The sequence below is a fragment of the Heterocephalus glaber genome, unplaced genomic scaffold (genome assembly GCF_053883595.1).
Source record: "Heterocephalus glaber isolate CG9 unplaced genomic scaffold, H.glaber_assembly_v1.0 deba00001504, whole genome shotgun sequence".
NCBI classification, from domain to species: domain Eukaryota; kingdom Metazoa; phylum Chordata; class Mammalia; order Rodentia; family Bathyergidae; genus Heterocephalus; species Heterocephalus glaber.
This window is the reverse complement of record NW_028258324.1, coordinates 44,528,676-44,544,341: the sequence shown is the minus strand read 5'-3', so window position 1 is coordinate 44,544,341 and position 15,666 is coordinate 44,528,676. Positions and strand designations below refer to the sequence as shown.

Here is a 15,666-nt window from a genome sequence, read left to right as displayed (position 1 = left end):
GATCCAAGAATGCAATCTTGCAAACAGTGTCTAACAATGAATCTCTAAACTAGAGAGCCCTGGGACCCTAGAAATAGAGTGAACACAACTCTGACATTTTATGATCAGAATGAGAGAGAGAGAGAGAGAGAGAGAGAGAGTGATATTGAGAGAGTTGACCTTCAGGAAAAGGCAGTATTTTTTTTCGAACCATATAACACCCAGAAAAAAAAGATTGTTTTAAGGAATAGTAGTGTAGGTAACAGAGTGCAGCACGGTAGCCCTTAAACATCAGTGTGCATCATCAGCATCACCAAGAGGGCTGCTGGGCTGCACCACCAGAGTTTCTGATTCAGTATATCTGGGGCAAGGCCTGGAAGTCAGCTTTTCTACCAAGTTCCCAGACATTACTGAGGCTCTAAGATCCACAAGAATAAGGAAAAGGGGCCTTCATCCAGAGCTTCTCTCCTCGGGTCGGCCAGGCAGCCTGAGGCACCTCAGCTGTGTTCTGGTTCCTGTCCAGGTCCCGGGAGCGGCTTGGATCCCCGCCTTCATCCGAAGCTCTGCTTAGCTACTCGGGCGCCTGCAAGGCCCAATTCCACAACCCCCCCACCCCCCGCCTTCTGCTACCTGGTCCCTCACTACAGAGGCACAGGGGATTATACTTCACATAGTTAAATGGGATAGATTAATAACTACCACAAATTGTCATTTTCTAAACTGCACTTAATGCTATGGTATTTCTGATTGCAACATTTGGCCTAACATGTTGGGATTGATCTAATCAGTTTTCCTTCCCAGTATAAGGAAAATAAAATGGCCTCAGAGTCATTAGAGCCTCAAAACCTAAACACAAGCTATATCTGGAAGACACCTCTGCAAAGCAATCATTCCACAAAGATTTTAAACACAAGCAACAAAGATACCTGCATCAAGCAATTTTGAAATATCAACCCAGTAATTAAAACAAGGGCAGTACCAAAAACAAAAATGAGAAGACATTTAAGCAAGGCACAAATGCAGGCTTCCACACCACAAAAAGGAAATTCTGGGGGAAATGAGGTGGAAAAGTCAGATAATCAACCACCTGGACACCCTGAACTGATAGCACAGGAAGTAACAAAGCAGATACATGAGGCTCTAGAAAAATTCAAAGCAGAAATAATCTCCCAGATAAATACAGAGATGGTGACTAGAGGGAAAGACATGATTAGAGACTCTAGAGCAGAAACAGACAAGAAAGTAGATGAGATCAGAAACATGCTGGAAGCCATGGATGCCCAGCATAAGAAAGAAATGGAAACCATGATCGCCTAACATAAGAAAGAAATGGAATCCATGAAACAGATTCAAACAGATATCCAGGAGATTAAAAACTCCATTGAAAGCATGCAGAGCAGACTAAGAGAATCTGAACACAGAATATCAGATATAGAAGACAGGATTGCAGTTAAGGACCTTGAAAACAGAGATTTCTTAAAGATAGTAAGGGACCATGAGAAATCAATCCAACAGCTGCTAGATGATGCAAAGAAGAATAACATAAGACTGAGAGGAGTCCACGAAAAAACAAGAGAAAGGACAATTGACATAAAAAAACTGTTCAAAGAAGTAATAGTAGAAAACATCCCAGACAGAGGTGGAGAATTGGACACACAGATAAGTGAGGCATATAGAACTCCACCCAGCCACGATAAAAAAAAAATCAACACCAAGGCATATAATATTCAAGATCTCAGGAACCGAACAGAAGAACAAAATTCTACAGGCAGTTAGAGAAAAGAAACAAATCACCTACAAAGGAAAGCCATCAGAATCACGCCAGATTTCTCAACACAAATCCTCAAATCAAGGAGAGCCTGGAGTGAAGTATTTCAAGCCCTAAAACAAAATAACTTCCTTCCTAGACTGTTGTATCTGGCAAAATTATCTTTCAAAATTGATGGGGAAATTAGATACTTCCACAGCAAAGAACACCTGAGAAATTTCATGAACACCAAACCAGCACTCCAAACAATTTTGTGCAATATCCTAGAAAAAGACAATGAAGTTCACAATTCCATGAGGGCCAACAGAGAGAAGACAGCACGTAAGGTAAGGCACTAAAGGGAAGGAGGGAAAAATAAGAAAAGAGCCAACAACAATAAAACATCATGGCAAGCATGAGTCAATATCTCTCAATTATAACTATCAATGTCAATGGCCTCAATTCACCAATCAAAAGAAAAAGACTGACAGAATGGATTAAGAAGCAAAACCCAGCAATATGCCGTATACAAGAAACACACCTAACTCAAAAGAAAATTCATAGACTGAAAGTAAAAGGATGGAAACAGTTTTGCACATAACAAGATCCCAGAAAAAAGCAAGGGTAGCAAACTTATCTGCAGACAAAGTAGATTTCAAACCAAAACTAATTAAGAGAGACAAAGATGGGCACTACATCCTTGTGAAGGGAACAATCCAAGAGGAAGAGATGACAATCCTAAATATTTATGCACCAAATGCGAAAGCCCCCAACTATACAAAACAAATATTAATGGACATGAAAAACCAAATAAGCACTAACACAGTTGTAGTGGGGGGACCGCAATACCCCTCTATTACAAATAGACAGATCATCTAGGAAAAAAATTAACAATGAAATTCTAGAACTGAACTGAGCTTTTGAACAAATGGACTTAAGAGATGTTTATAGAGTGTTCCACCCCACAAAATCAGAATACACATTCTTTTCAGCTGCACACGGGTTATTCTCCAAAATAGATCACATGTTAGCTCATAGGGCACATTAAGTAAATGTAAAAGAAATGAAGTTATCCCCTGCATATTATCAGACCATAGTACAATAAAATTGGAGATCAATAACATAAGAAACCGCAGAACACCCACAAACACATGGAAATTGAATAACACTCTCCTGAACAACCAATGGGTCACAGAGGAAATTAAAGAAGAAATTAGACAGTTTCTACAAGTAAATGATAATGCCAGTACAACATACAGGAATCTGTGGGACCCAATGAAAGCAGTTCTACGCAGGAAATTCATAGCAGTGAATGCCCATATTAGGAAAACAGAGAGAACTCAATTAAATAACTTAATGGAGAACCTCAAGCTCTTAGAAAAAGAAGAGCATAGCAAACCCAAAGCTCAAACAAGAAAGGAAGTTATAAAGATCCGAGCAGAAATCAATGCAATGGAGACTAAGAGAACAATACAAAAAAAAAATCAATGAATTGAAGAGCTGGTTTTTTGAAAGATTAAATAAAATCGATAAACATTTAGCCAACCTTATCAAAACAAGGAAAGAAAAGGCTCAAATCCATGCAACTAAGAGTGAAAAAGGTGAAGCCACAACAGATTCAGCAGAAATTTGGAGGATCATCAATATCTACTTTGAGTCCCTACCGAGGTCCTGAGTAGCGTGGAAGATGCCAAATCACCCCGCTGCAGACAGACAGGTCTGCCCATGCGCTACGAAGGTCCTGAGTCAGGAAATGCTGAATCAGCCCGCTGCAGACAGGCAGGTCTGTGCAGGCCCTATTGAGGTCCCCAGTCCCGCAGAATACACCGAATCAGCCCGCTGTACACAAGAAGGTCTGTGCATGCCCTACCAAGGTCCTGAGTCACATGGAAGACACTGAATCACCCCACTGCAGACAGGCAGCCACCTGGTTCCACACTACAAAGACGCAGAGGACACCAGACCACCAGACCAAGGTACTGAGTCCTGCTGCTCCCGGCCCAGATGTAGGGGCTTCTGAGCCGACATCCCACTGCTCCTGGTCCAAAGGAAGGGGCTTCCCAGTCAACATCCCTCCTGCTGCTCTCGGCCCACAGGAAAGGGCTTTTGGGCCACCTTCTGTCCCTCCGCTCCTGGCCCAGAGGAAGGGGATTCCAGGCCACCATCCCTCCCACTGCTCCCCGCCCAGAGGGAGGGGCTTCTGGGCCACCATCCCACTGCTCCTGGTCCAGAGGAAGGGGCTTCCCAGCCACCATCCCTCCTGTTGCTCCCAGCCCACAGGAAAGGGCTTTTGGGTCTCCATCCCTTCTGCTGCTCCTGGCCCCTGTCCCACCTCACCCAGCTCAGAGGAGGTAATCTGTGCAGGTGCTAACAGTCCCCTGCCCCAGTTAAAATGAGAAAACATGTAAATAAGTCTCAAAACCAGACTTCCAGATCACCTACAGAAACCCCAAAGGGAAATGAGATGGAACACTCTGATACTCAACCACCTGGACCCACTGAACTGGCAACAAAACGGGATCTGGAAAAAATGAAATCAGAAATAATTTCTCAGATAACAGGAGAAATTGTGCCCCTAGTGCAAGACATGATTAATAAATCTAGAGAGAAGCTCAGGAACATGTTGGAATCCCAACATGAGAAACAAATGGAATCCATAAAACAGATGCAAATAGATTTCCAGGACATGAAAAACTCCACTGAAAGTCTACACAGCAGAATGAGCCAGTGTGAGGACAGAATTTCAGATATAGAAGATAAGATTGCAATTAGTGACCAGGAAAAGAAAAATTGCTTTAAAATTGTAAAGGAACATGAAAAATCAATCCAGCAGCTGCTAGATGATGCAAAAAAGAATAACATAAGACTGATTGGCGTCAATGAAGAAACAGGAGAGAGTGGAGATGACATAAAAAATCTCTTCACAGAAATAATGGCAGAAAACTTCCCAAGCAGGGGAAAAGAGCTTGACATACAGATAAGTGAGGCATATAGGACTCCAAATAGCCTTGATCAAAAAAAATCTACACATAGGCATATAATTGTTAAGATTCCAGAAACACAACAGAAGAACAAAGTTTTCCAAGCAGTCAGAGAAAAGAAACAAATCACATACAAAGGAAAGCCCATCAGAATCACAGCAGACTTCTCAACACAAACCATCAAGGCAAGAAGAGCTTGGAGTGACATATTCCAAGCTCTGAAAGAAAACAGCCTCCAACCCAGATTGATGTACCCTGCAAAACTATCTTTCAAAATGGATGGAGAAATAAAATACTTTCATGACAAAGAGCACCTTAGAAACTTCGTGAGTACCTAACCAGCACTCCAAAGAATTTGACACAACATCCTAGGAACAGACATGGAGGATCACAACCCCAGGAAGCAAAGCAGAATGAACCCATCTGGCATGACAAGAAATTAAATGTAAAGGGGGAGAACCCAACAAAAACAAAAAGTCATGGCAATGACAAGTCAATATGTTTCAGTTATAACCATCAATGTTAATTGTCTCAATTCACCAATCAAAAGAAATAGACTGGCAGAATAGGTCAAGAAGCAAATTCCAACAATATGCTGCATACAAGAAACACACTTAATTCAAAAGGAAACTCATAGACTGAAAGTTAAAGGGTGGAAAACAATACTCCATGTGACAGGAACCCGAAAAAAAGCAGGAGTAGCTCTCCTCTTTGCAGATCAAGTAGATTTCAAACCAACACTGATTAAGAGAGACAAAGAAGGACACTACATCCTTGTAAAGGGAAGAATCCAAGAGGAAGAGATGACAATCATAAATATCTATGCACCAAACACTAGTGCACCCAACTATATAAAACAAATACTAACGGACATGAAAAGATATATATGCACTAATACAATTGTAATGGGGGAACTCAACACCCCATTGTCACAAATAGATAGATCAACTAGACTAAAAATAAGTAATGAAATACTAGAACTCAATCAAACTCTTGAACAAATGAACTTAACAGATGTTTACAGAGTCTTCCACCCCACAAAATCAGAATACACATTCTTCTCAGCTGCACATGGGTCATTCTCCAAAATAGACCACATACTCACTCATAGAACATGTTTAAGTTAGTGCAAAGGAATTGAAGTTATCCCCTGTATATTATCAGACCATAGTGTGATGAAATTGGAGATCCATACCAAAAGAAACTCAAAAAATTTCATAAACACATGGAAATTGAACAACACACTTCTGAATAACCAGTGGATCACAGAGGAAATTAAAGAAGAAATCAGACAGTGCCAACAATTAAATGACAATGACAATACAACATATCGGAATCTATGGGACACAATGAAAGCAGTCTTAAGAGGGAAATTCATAGCAGTGAATATGCATATTAGGAAAACAGAATGAGCCCAATTAAACAACCTGATGCTGAACCTCAAGCTCTAGAAAAAGAAGAACAGGATAACCCCAAAGCTCATACAAGGGAGGAAATTATAAAGATCAGAGGAGAAATCAATGCAATGGAGACTAAGAGAACAATACAAAAAATCAATGAAGCCAAGAGTTGGTTCTTTGAAAGAATCAACAAAATTGACAAACCCTTAGCCAACCTTGTCAGAAAAAGGAAAGAAAAGGCCCAAATCCATGCAACTAAGAGTGAAAAGGGTGAAACTACAACAGACCCAGCAGAAATCCAGATGATCATCAATACCTACTTCCAGAACCTATATGCTAATAAGATGGACAACACAGAAGAAATGGACAGATTCCTAGATACATAAGAATTACCAAAGTTGAACGAAGAAGACCTAAAAATTCTGAACAACCCAATATCAACCAATGAAATTGAAAATGTAATTAAAAACTTATCAACTAAGAAAAGTCCAGGCCCTGATGGCTTCACTGCTGAATTCTACAAGACATTTAGAGAGGAACTGCTGCCACTACTGTTTAAACTCTTCAGTGAAATTGAAAGGGAAGCAGTACTCCCAAATTCATTCCTGGAAGAAAGCATCACCTTGATCCCCAAAGCAGAGAAAGACTCAACTGAAAAAGAGAACTATAGACCAATCTCACTAATGAACATAGATGCAAAAATCTTTAATAAGATAATGGCAAACAGAATGCAGAAGATCATCAAGAAGATCATACACCCTGACCAAGTGAAATTCATCCCAGGGATGCAGGGATGGTTCAATATATGAAAATCAATCAGTGTAATACACTATATCAATAGAGCCAAGGACAAAAACCATATGATTATCTCCATAGATGCAGAAAAAGCATTTGACAAAATCCAACATGCATTTATGATAAAAACCCTACAAAAAATTGGAATAGATGGTCTCTACTTCAAACCGATAGAAGCCATCTATGAAAAGTCAACAGCCAATATCATACTAAATGGTCAAAAACTGAAATCCTTCACACTCAAATCAGGAACAAGACAAGGATGTCCACTAGCACCACTCTTGTTCAATATAGTTCTGGAAACAGTAGCCACAGCAGTTAGACAAGATAAAGAAATAAAAGGAATAAAGATAGGAAATGAAGAAGTCAAATTGTCATTATTTGCAGATGACATGATACTCTATAGAGAAGACCCCAAGATCTCCACCAAAAGTCTTCTAGACTTAATAACCAAATTCAGTCAAGTAGCTGGTTACAAAGTCAACACACAAAAATCAATAGTTTTCCTCTACACCAATGACAGACTCACTGAGGGAGAACTAGGGCAAATAATTCCTTTCACAATAGCATCCAAAAAAGTGCAATACCTAGGAATCATCCTAACAAAAGAAATCAAAGAACTCTTCTTTGAAAACTATGGCACTCTGAAAAGAGAGATTGAAGATGATATCAGAAAATGGACAGACATCCCCTGCTCCTGGGTAGGAAGGATTAATATAGTGAAAATGGCCATACTTCCAAAACTGCTATATAGATTCAATGCAATTCCAATTGAGATCCCAGCAGCATACTTCATAGACCTCGAGAAAACAATCCAAAAATTCATTTGGAACAAGAGGAGACCCAAAATAGCAAAAGCAATTCTAGGTAACAGAAACATGGCCGGGGGTATCACAATCCCCCACCTGCAACTCTGCTACAAAGCTGCTGTGATAAAAACAGCATGGTACTGACAAAGAAACAGACTTGAGGACCAGTGGAACAGATTAGAAGATGCAGAAACAATGCCAGACACACTCAGCCATCTCATCTTTGACAAAGGAGCCAAACACCCTCACTGGAGGAAAGATAGCCACTTTAATAAATGGTGCTGGAAAAATTGGGCTTCAACTTGCCAAAGATTAAAACTAGACCTATATCTCTCACCATGCACTAAACTAAAATCAAAATGGATTAAATATCTAAGTATTAAATAGAAACTCTGAACCAGTTGGAACAGAGGTTAGGTAGAACCCCTGAAGACATCGGTGTAGGAAAAGATTTTATGAACAAAACCTCAGTTGCCTGTGAACTAGCACAAACAATCAAAAATGGGATCTCTTCTTATTGAAAAGCTTCTGCACAGCAAGAGAAACCACCAGCAGTGTGAAGAGACAACCCACAATGTGGGAAAAAAATCTTCACCTGCTCTTCCTCAGACAAAGGTCTACTATCTCAAATCTATAAAGAACTTAGAAAGATCAGACCTTCCAAATTTAAAGACCCAGTCGAAAAATGGGCATCTGAAATGAACAGACATTTCTCAGACAAAGAAGTAGAAATAGCAAATAAATACATGAATAAATGTTCAACATCACTGGTCATTTGAGAGATGCAAATGAAAACAATGCTGAGATTCCATTTCACTCCAGAAAGAATGGCTGCTATCATGAAATCAACCAATAACAAATGCTGGCAGGGCTATGGGGAAAGAGGAACCCTGCTCCACTGCTGGTGGGAGTGTAGACTGGTGCAAGCACTGTGGAAATCAGTATGGAGATACCTCAAAGAACTAGGACTGGAAGTCCCATTTGACCCCACTATTCCACTGCTGGGGATCTTCCCCAAAGATTTAAAAGAATCATACCACAATGATATATGTGCACCCATGTTCATAGCAGCACAGTTTGTAATAGCTAAAACTTGGAAACAGCCCAAATGCCCATCAACTGGAGACTGGATAAAGAAAATCTGGTTTTTAAATAAAATGGAGTACTACTCAGCCATAAAAAATGAGAAATTAGAGACATTTATATCTAAGTGGATGCACATTGAGGCGATACTCTTAAGTGAAATAAATAGGACACACATGTATAAATACCCAATACTCTCTCTGGTGTGAGAACCTGAAAGTGTAAATAAGGACTAAATGTATAATAGGTAATGTGAAATAGGAAGAAAAGGGGCAAAGGGGAAGGAAGTGGGAGGGCTAGGGGAAAGGATAGAAGGGAATGGGATTAATATGAGAAAATGGAAAAATAGGAACAAAATCTTTGTAAATAGGGAGGACTGGAGGTGTTGAAGGGAGGGCTGGGCAAGGTGAAAAATAAGAACCAAGAGTGACTAAGTAATGGTGCAAATTTCCAATGATGAATGCCATTATATTGTATACGTAAAATGTACCAATGATTAGAATGAATAATTGATAATGTAAAATAGGAAGAAAAGGTCCAAAGGGGTAGGGGTAGTGGGAGGGGCTGGGGAAAGGAAAGAAGGGAAAGGAAAAATGATGAGAAATGGAAAAAATGGAAATAAAGTGCTTGTAAATAGGGAAGGGTGGAGGGGGTGAAGGGAGGGCTAGGAATGGGGGAAAAATAAGAACCAAGATGCATTATGTAAAGGTACAATTCCCAATGAGAAATGTAATTGTGTTGTATACCTACAATGAACCAATAAAAAATTTAATAAAAAAAATAAAAGAGTTATAGAGTGCATTTTATTTTATTTTTTTTCCTATTAAGTTTATTGGTACATGTTAGGTATAAAATACAGTTACATTCATCATTGGGATCTTGTACCATTACATGAGTATCTTGGTACTTATTTTTTTTTCCCTTTCCCTGCCCTCCCTTCACCCCCTTAACCCTTCCCTATTTGCAAAGACTTTGTTTCCATTTTTTTTCTTTTCTTATATTTTTTCTTTTCCCTTTTTTCCTTTCCCCTACCCCTCCCACTTCCCCTGCTCCTTTAGACCTTTTCTTCCTGTTACACAATATCAATTATACATTTTTAAATTACAATATCAAGATCTAGGAGACATTACCACAGATTTTACAGAATTTAAAAGGATATAGAAAGCATATTACAAAAATCTTTTTTGAAATAAATTTGATAACCTCTAAGAAGTACCTTGGAAGACAAAGTAATGAAACTAACTCTGGAGGAAATATAAAATTTGAATAGCACCTATTAAAGAAATTATATTCCTATCTTGAAAACCTACCTATATGACAACAGCAGGCTCATATACATTTTCACTGATAAATTATATCAATCAATTAAAGCAGAAAAAAGAAGGAACACTTCTCCCCTCATTTTAGGAAATCAACATTGTGCTAATCCTAAAACTGGATAAAAAATAGAAGAAAAAAGTATGAACATAGATAGAAATTTGTTTAACAAAACTAACTATTAGAAGTCAGATCCGGCAGTATGTAGAAAGTGGTTTTGTTATAGGGATGGCAGTGTTGGTTCAGCATTGGAAGATCCACCCCCCAAAGTCATCATTTTAACAGAGGAAAGGAAAAAGCCATATGATCCTGTCACTAGTTGGAGAAAAAGTATTGGACTAAATTCTACAGCTGTTCATGGTCAAAGCTATCAGGAGACTAGAAGTAGAACAGAACCTTCTCAACAGATTAAAGACATGTACTCCCTACTTCCAGTGAGAATGCCTTATATGAATGGAGAAGATAAAATGCTTTCTCCTTAAGGTGGGGAACAAGGGCAGATATCCTTACTCTTTATCTGTCCATTAAACTTTGAAACCTAGGCCCCACCAAAATAGTCTGGCAATAAAATGACACAATTAGGATAGGACTGGCAAGGTAGAAGCAAAATCTTTATATGTAGATGAAATGATCATCTTCAGAGAAAATACTAAGAAATCTCTAGGAGCCCTGAGAACTTTTATTTGAATTTAGCAGGATTAGAAAACACAAGGTATATATAAAAATTCAGATCTGTGTATACTTGCTATAAATGAAGAATTGGATATTGAAATTTAAAAGTTATGTAGGAGTACAAAGGACCTAGAAAAGTTAAAAAAAAAAAAAAACAGTGTTGGAAGACGTTTAGTACCTAATTTTAAGACTTCTTCTAAAGCTATAGTAATCAAGGCAGTGTTGGTGTAAAGAAAGACATATAGATCATTGGAATAAAGCAGAGAATCTAGAAATAGAGCCACACATATATGGTCCACTGAGTTTTGAAAGATTATTTAACATTAGCATTTTATAGAATATAAACTCAATTCAAGATCTGAGGAAGAGATAATGTTTTTTAGCAAACGGCACTAGAACACCTGGTATCTGTATATAAAAAATTAACCTGAACCCTTTATTTCCATACATGAAAATAACTTGAAGGGATCTATGAACCTAAATAAGAAAGCCTAAAAGTATAAAACTTTAAGAAGAAATTATAAGGGGAAATGTTTATGAATTCAGGGTAGGCACGAACTACTAGGATACAAAAGACATGATGTATAAAAGAAAAAATTGATAAATGAGATTCCATCAAAATTTAGAACTTTAAATGACATCATTAAAATGAAAAGTAGTCTTTAAACAGACCTTATTTACAATGCATATAACCTATGACCTAAATATATAAAGAATTCTTAGAGCTCATTAATAGACAACCCAATTAAAAAGTAGGCATAAGAAAATGATAAATAGCCAGTACAGCACAAGGAATGGTGTGCAACTCTAGAATTAGAAAAATATTAATCAGTACAATAACAAGATTAAATTATACACTCATTAGGGAGATGAAGTTAAAAGTTTTAAAAGCCTTGTCATGACTTTTTCTTTTGGTTGGATTCTCCCCCTTTGGTTTTAATTTGTCCCGCCCAATGGATTCATTCTGCTGGGTTTCCTGGGGTTGTGATCCTCATTGTCTTTTCCTAGGGTATTGTCTGAAATTTCTTAGAGTGCTGGTTTGGTATTCATGAAGTTCCTGAGGTGCTCATTATCATGAAAGTATCTTATGTCTCCATCAATTTTGAAAGATAGTTTTGCAGGGTACGTCAATCTGGGTTGGAAGCTGTTTTCCTTTAGAGCTTGAAATACATCACTCCAAGCTCTTCCTGCCTTGAGGGTTTGCATTGAGAAGTCTGCTGTGATTCTGATGGGCTTTTCTTTGTATGTGATTTGTTTCTTTTCTCTCACTGCTTGTAGAACTTTGTTCTTCTGTTGGATGTCTGGAATCCTAACTATTATATGCCTATGTGTAGATATTTTTTGATCAAGGCTATTTGGAGTCCTATATGCCTCATTTATCTGTATGTCAAGTTCTTTTCCCCTCCTTGGGAAGTTTTCTGCCATCACTTCTGTAAACAGCTTTTTTATATCATCTGCACTCTTTCCTCTTTCTTCTTTGACTCCAATCAGTCTTATGTTATTCTTCTTTGCATCATCTAGCAGCTGCTGGATTGATTTCTCATGTTCCCTTACAATTTTAAAGCAATTTTTCTTTCCCTGGTCACTAATTGCAATCTTTTCTTCTATATCTGAAATTCTATCCTCACATTGGTTCATTCTGCTGCACAGAGTTTCGATGGAGTTTTTAATCTTTTGGAAATCTGTTTGTATCTGTTTTATGGATTCCATTTGTTTCCTATGTTGGGATTCCATCATGTTCCTCAGATCCTCTATTTTTTTTATTTGTGTCCTCTCTAGATTTATGAATCGTGTCTTGCACCATGAGCACAATCTTTGCTGTTATCTGAGTAATTATTTCTGATTTCATTTTTCCCAGATCCTCTTTTGTTGCCAGTTCAGAGAGTCCAGGTGGTTGAGTATCAGATTGTTCCATCTCGTTTCCCTTTGGGGTTACTGCAGTTAATCCAGAAGTCTGTTTTTGAGGCTTGTTTACATGTCTTCTCATTTCCACGGGGGGCGGGGGGGGGGGTTCTGGCACCCGCGTGGTTCACCTTCTCTGCCCTAGGAGCTTGGGATGGCGGCGGGAGAGCTTTCTTCTGGATGCTGGGATCGGCTCACCTTCTCTGCCCTAGGAGCCTGTAATGGCAGTGGGGGAGCTTCCTTCCAGGTGGTGGGACCAGCTCACCTTCTCTTTAGAGTGCATTTTAAGAAAATAATCATAGCTATGGGTAAAAAATACAGTATACACATACATTTACTCATACTTAAAAAATAATGATAATTAAAACAGCCTACATTTCTGGGAAGGGAGGATTAACTAAATAAACCATGTTAAAGGCATCTAAAAAACCTCACTCAAAAAATGTGAAAATTATTATTGTGAAAATATATTTACAATCTTTGAAAGTGGTAATAAAAAGTATGAGTTTATCTTCTCCCTACATATGAATAGAATATACACCATAGTGGGGAAATAGTTATTTGGGAGTAATAGAATAATGGAGATCCTTTTTTCTTTTATATTATAAGAATTTTAAAATGTTTTTCTTATTTCTACTTTCAATGGTCAATTTTAAAACTATGAAATAGTTTAAACATGCAGAAAATTATGACAAAAACCCAGAACCAGAAGCTATAGTGCCAAATCTCAGCAATATTTTACTAAATTCATTTCAAGTTACTTTCATGTTTTATTTTTAAATTTTTGTTATGTTTGGAATTAAGTGACAAGTTTTACATGTAATCAGGAAATAAGAGGGTCAGGAGTTACTTTTTACCTTAAACAAGTAAAAAACCTTTTACATCGAGGAAAACAACCTATTCTGACACTGGCAGTCAGCACTGTGACTCTGGCATAAGCAAACAAGGCAAATGAGACCTAAATGCATTTGCCAACTTTCTCTTTGGTGCCCTCCTTTGATTTCATTCAATTTCTCTCCTTCTGCACTATCCTCAATTTGTTATCGATCCACATAGATTTTTATATTTTTATGTACATTTATAATTTCTGTCTTAGTTCAATCTCCTATAACAAAATACCATAAATGGTGTCACTTACAAACAAGAGAAATTTACAGGGATGGAGTCCAGACCTCTGAGACCAGAGCTCACTTTGTGCTCACGTTCTGGTAGGGGTGCTCTCTGGATGCAGACTGCCATCTTCTCCTTGCATCTTCATATTGGAGAAAGGATGAGAGAGCTCTCCAGGGCCTCTTCTGATAGGGCACTGACCCCATTCATGAGGGTTCCACCCTCAGGACCTAATTATACCCCCAACTGCCCACCTCCTAGCACCATCACAATGGGAGTTAAGATTTCAACATAAATTTAGGAAGGAGACAACCATTTAGTCCATAAAAATACTACACTGTATTGGTTGTATGTTTTTTTATAGATATGAAAAACACTATATTTTTTACTTAACACTATTTTTAAGATATTTCTCATACTAATTGCTGTATTAATAGTTTATTCTCTTTAATGCACAATGTTCTATTGAAGGAATCTCTGATAAATTATTCATCCATTCCTGTGTTTTAAAGATGCTTAGCTCATATTATGTAGTGAATGCATATTATTTTTATACAATTACAAGTTATTGAAATTATTGAACAGTGGTAAAAAAATTCAATAATGGGATTCAAATAATGCATTTGGATACATTTGGCTGTGATATCTTATAGGAACTGATTTTACTATTAAAATCCAAATACATCTAGGAGTTCTTTTTATAGAGAGATGAATTCCATTTTTGATTCATGATAATTTAAAATGCTTTTATCTTTCATTTTCATGATGCTTTACTTTATAAAATGCTAAAAAAGAATTTGAAAGAAGAAACAGAATCCCACTTTCATCTTTCCCTAATGGAAATTTCCTAGGTAATCTTTTTTTTCCACCTTATTAATGCAATGTTTATTTATCTTCTGTCTGTCAAACCCTGAGCCAGTCACTTTCCCCAGGCAGCCTGGGGAAATATATGGAAAGGAACATATAGGCCAGTCGAGACACGGGAGAAAGAACTATGTTATATGGGGAAGAGGATGAGAAAGGCCACCATCAGACAGAAGAGCCCCCTGGCCTCCGAGAGGGCAAATCCCAGAAGGGCATAGGAGAAGAGCTGCTGCTTCAGAGAAGGGCTCCTGGCATAACCAATGATGAGGCTCCCAAACACAGTGCCAATCCCAGCCCCAGAGCCAGCCACTCCAACACTGGCAGCTCCAGCCCCAGTGAAATTGGCTGCTGTGTTGATGTCTCTTGAAATGATGCTGCTTTGGGAGCCATGGCTAGAGACAAGTGAGGTCAGGGGACGAGGGACTGCAAAGCAGCTGAGGCTCTTATCTGTTGGTGTCTTTGGTCTGTCCAGCATGACTTCAGATATTGGGCGGCTCAGCAGCTGGGAGGTGCTCAGACCAAAGATGGGGTGGAGACACATCTGGAGCAGGCATACATTTTCAGGGGATGAGGGGTCCTGGCAGGAGATCTGCCCCCAGTGGAGAGAAGACAGGCCCTAGTAACCTCATATACAACAACAAGGACCGTTTTAGCCTTGTTTAAAGTCAACTGAATTTTAACGTGCAATTCACCATCAAATTGACACAGAACTGGTTACTTTTCTGAAGCCAAAGGTGGGAATAATGCTCATTCCTCTACGCCAGGGGACTAGCATATAATGAACATCCAGTAAATACTTGTTGAATGTATTGATTTTTAGTTTTAAGAAAAAGTCCAGGAGAGAAAGTGTTGATGTTAAAATTCAGAAACAATTGGTCATTTTATAATAAAATTTTTTAATAAAAATATATACTTTAAATTGGTATCATCCTAGAAAATCTGAGATGTGATTATAGTAAATTACAGTAGTCTGCCTTGTCTGCCTTGCTAGTAGGTCTTTTTGCTCA

At 38.3% G+C, this 15,666-nt stretch overlaps 1 pseudogene; it reads right to left on the bottom strand.

The window, feature by feature from the left end:
* Window positions 1-14,792: 14,792 nt before the first annotated feature.
* On the bottom strand, window positions 14,793-15,217 carry LOC101724108 (ATP synthase F(0) complex subunit C2, mitochondrial pseudogene; annotated as a pseudogene).
* Between the last annotated feature and the right edge of the window lie 449 nt (window positions 15,218-15,666).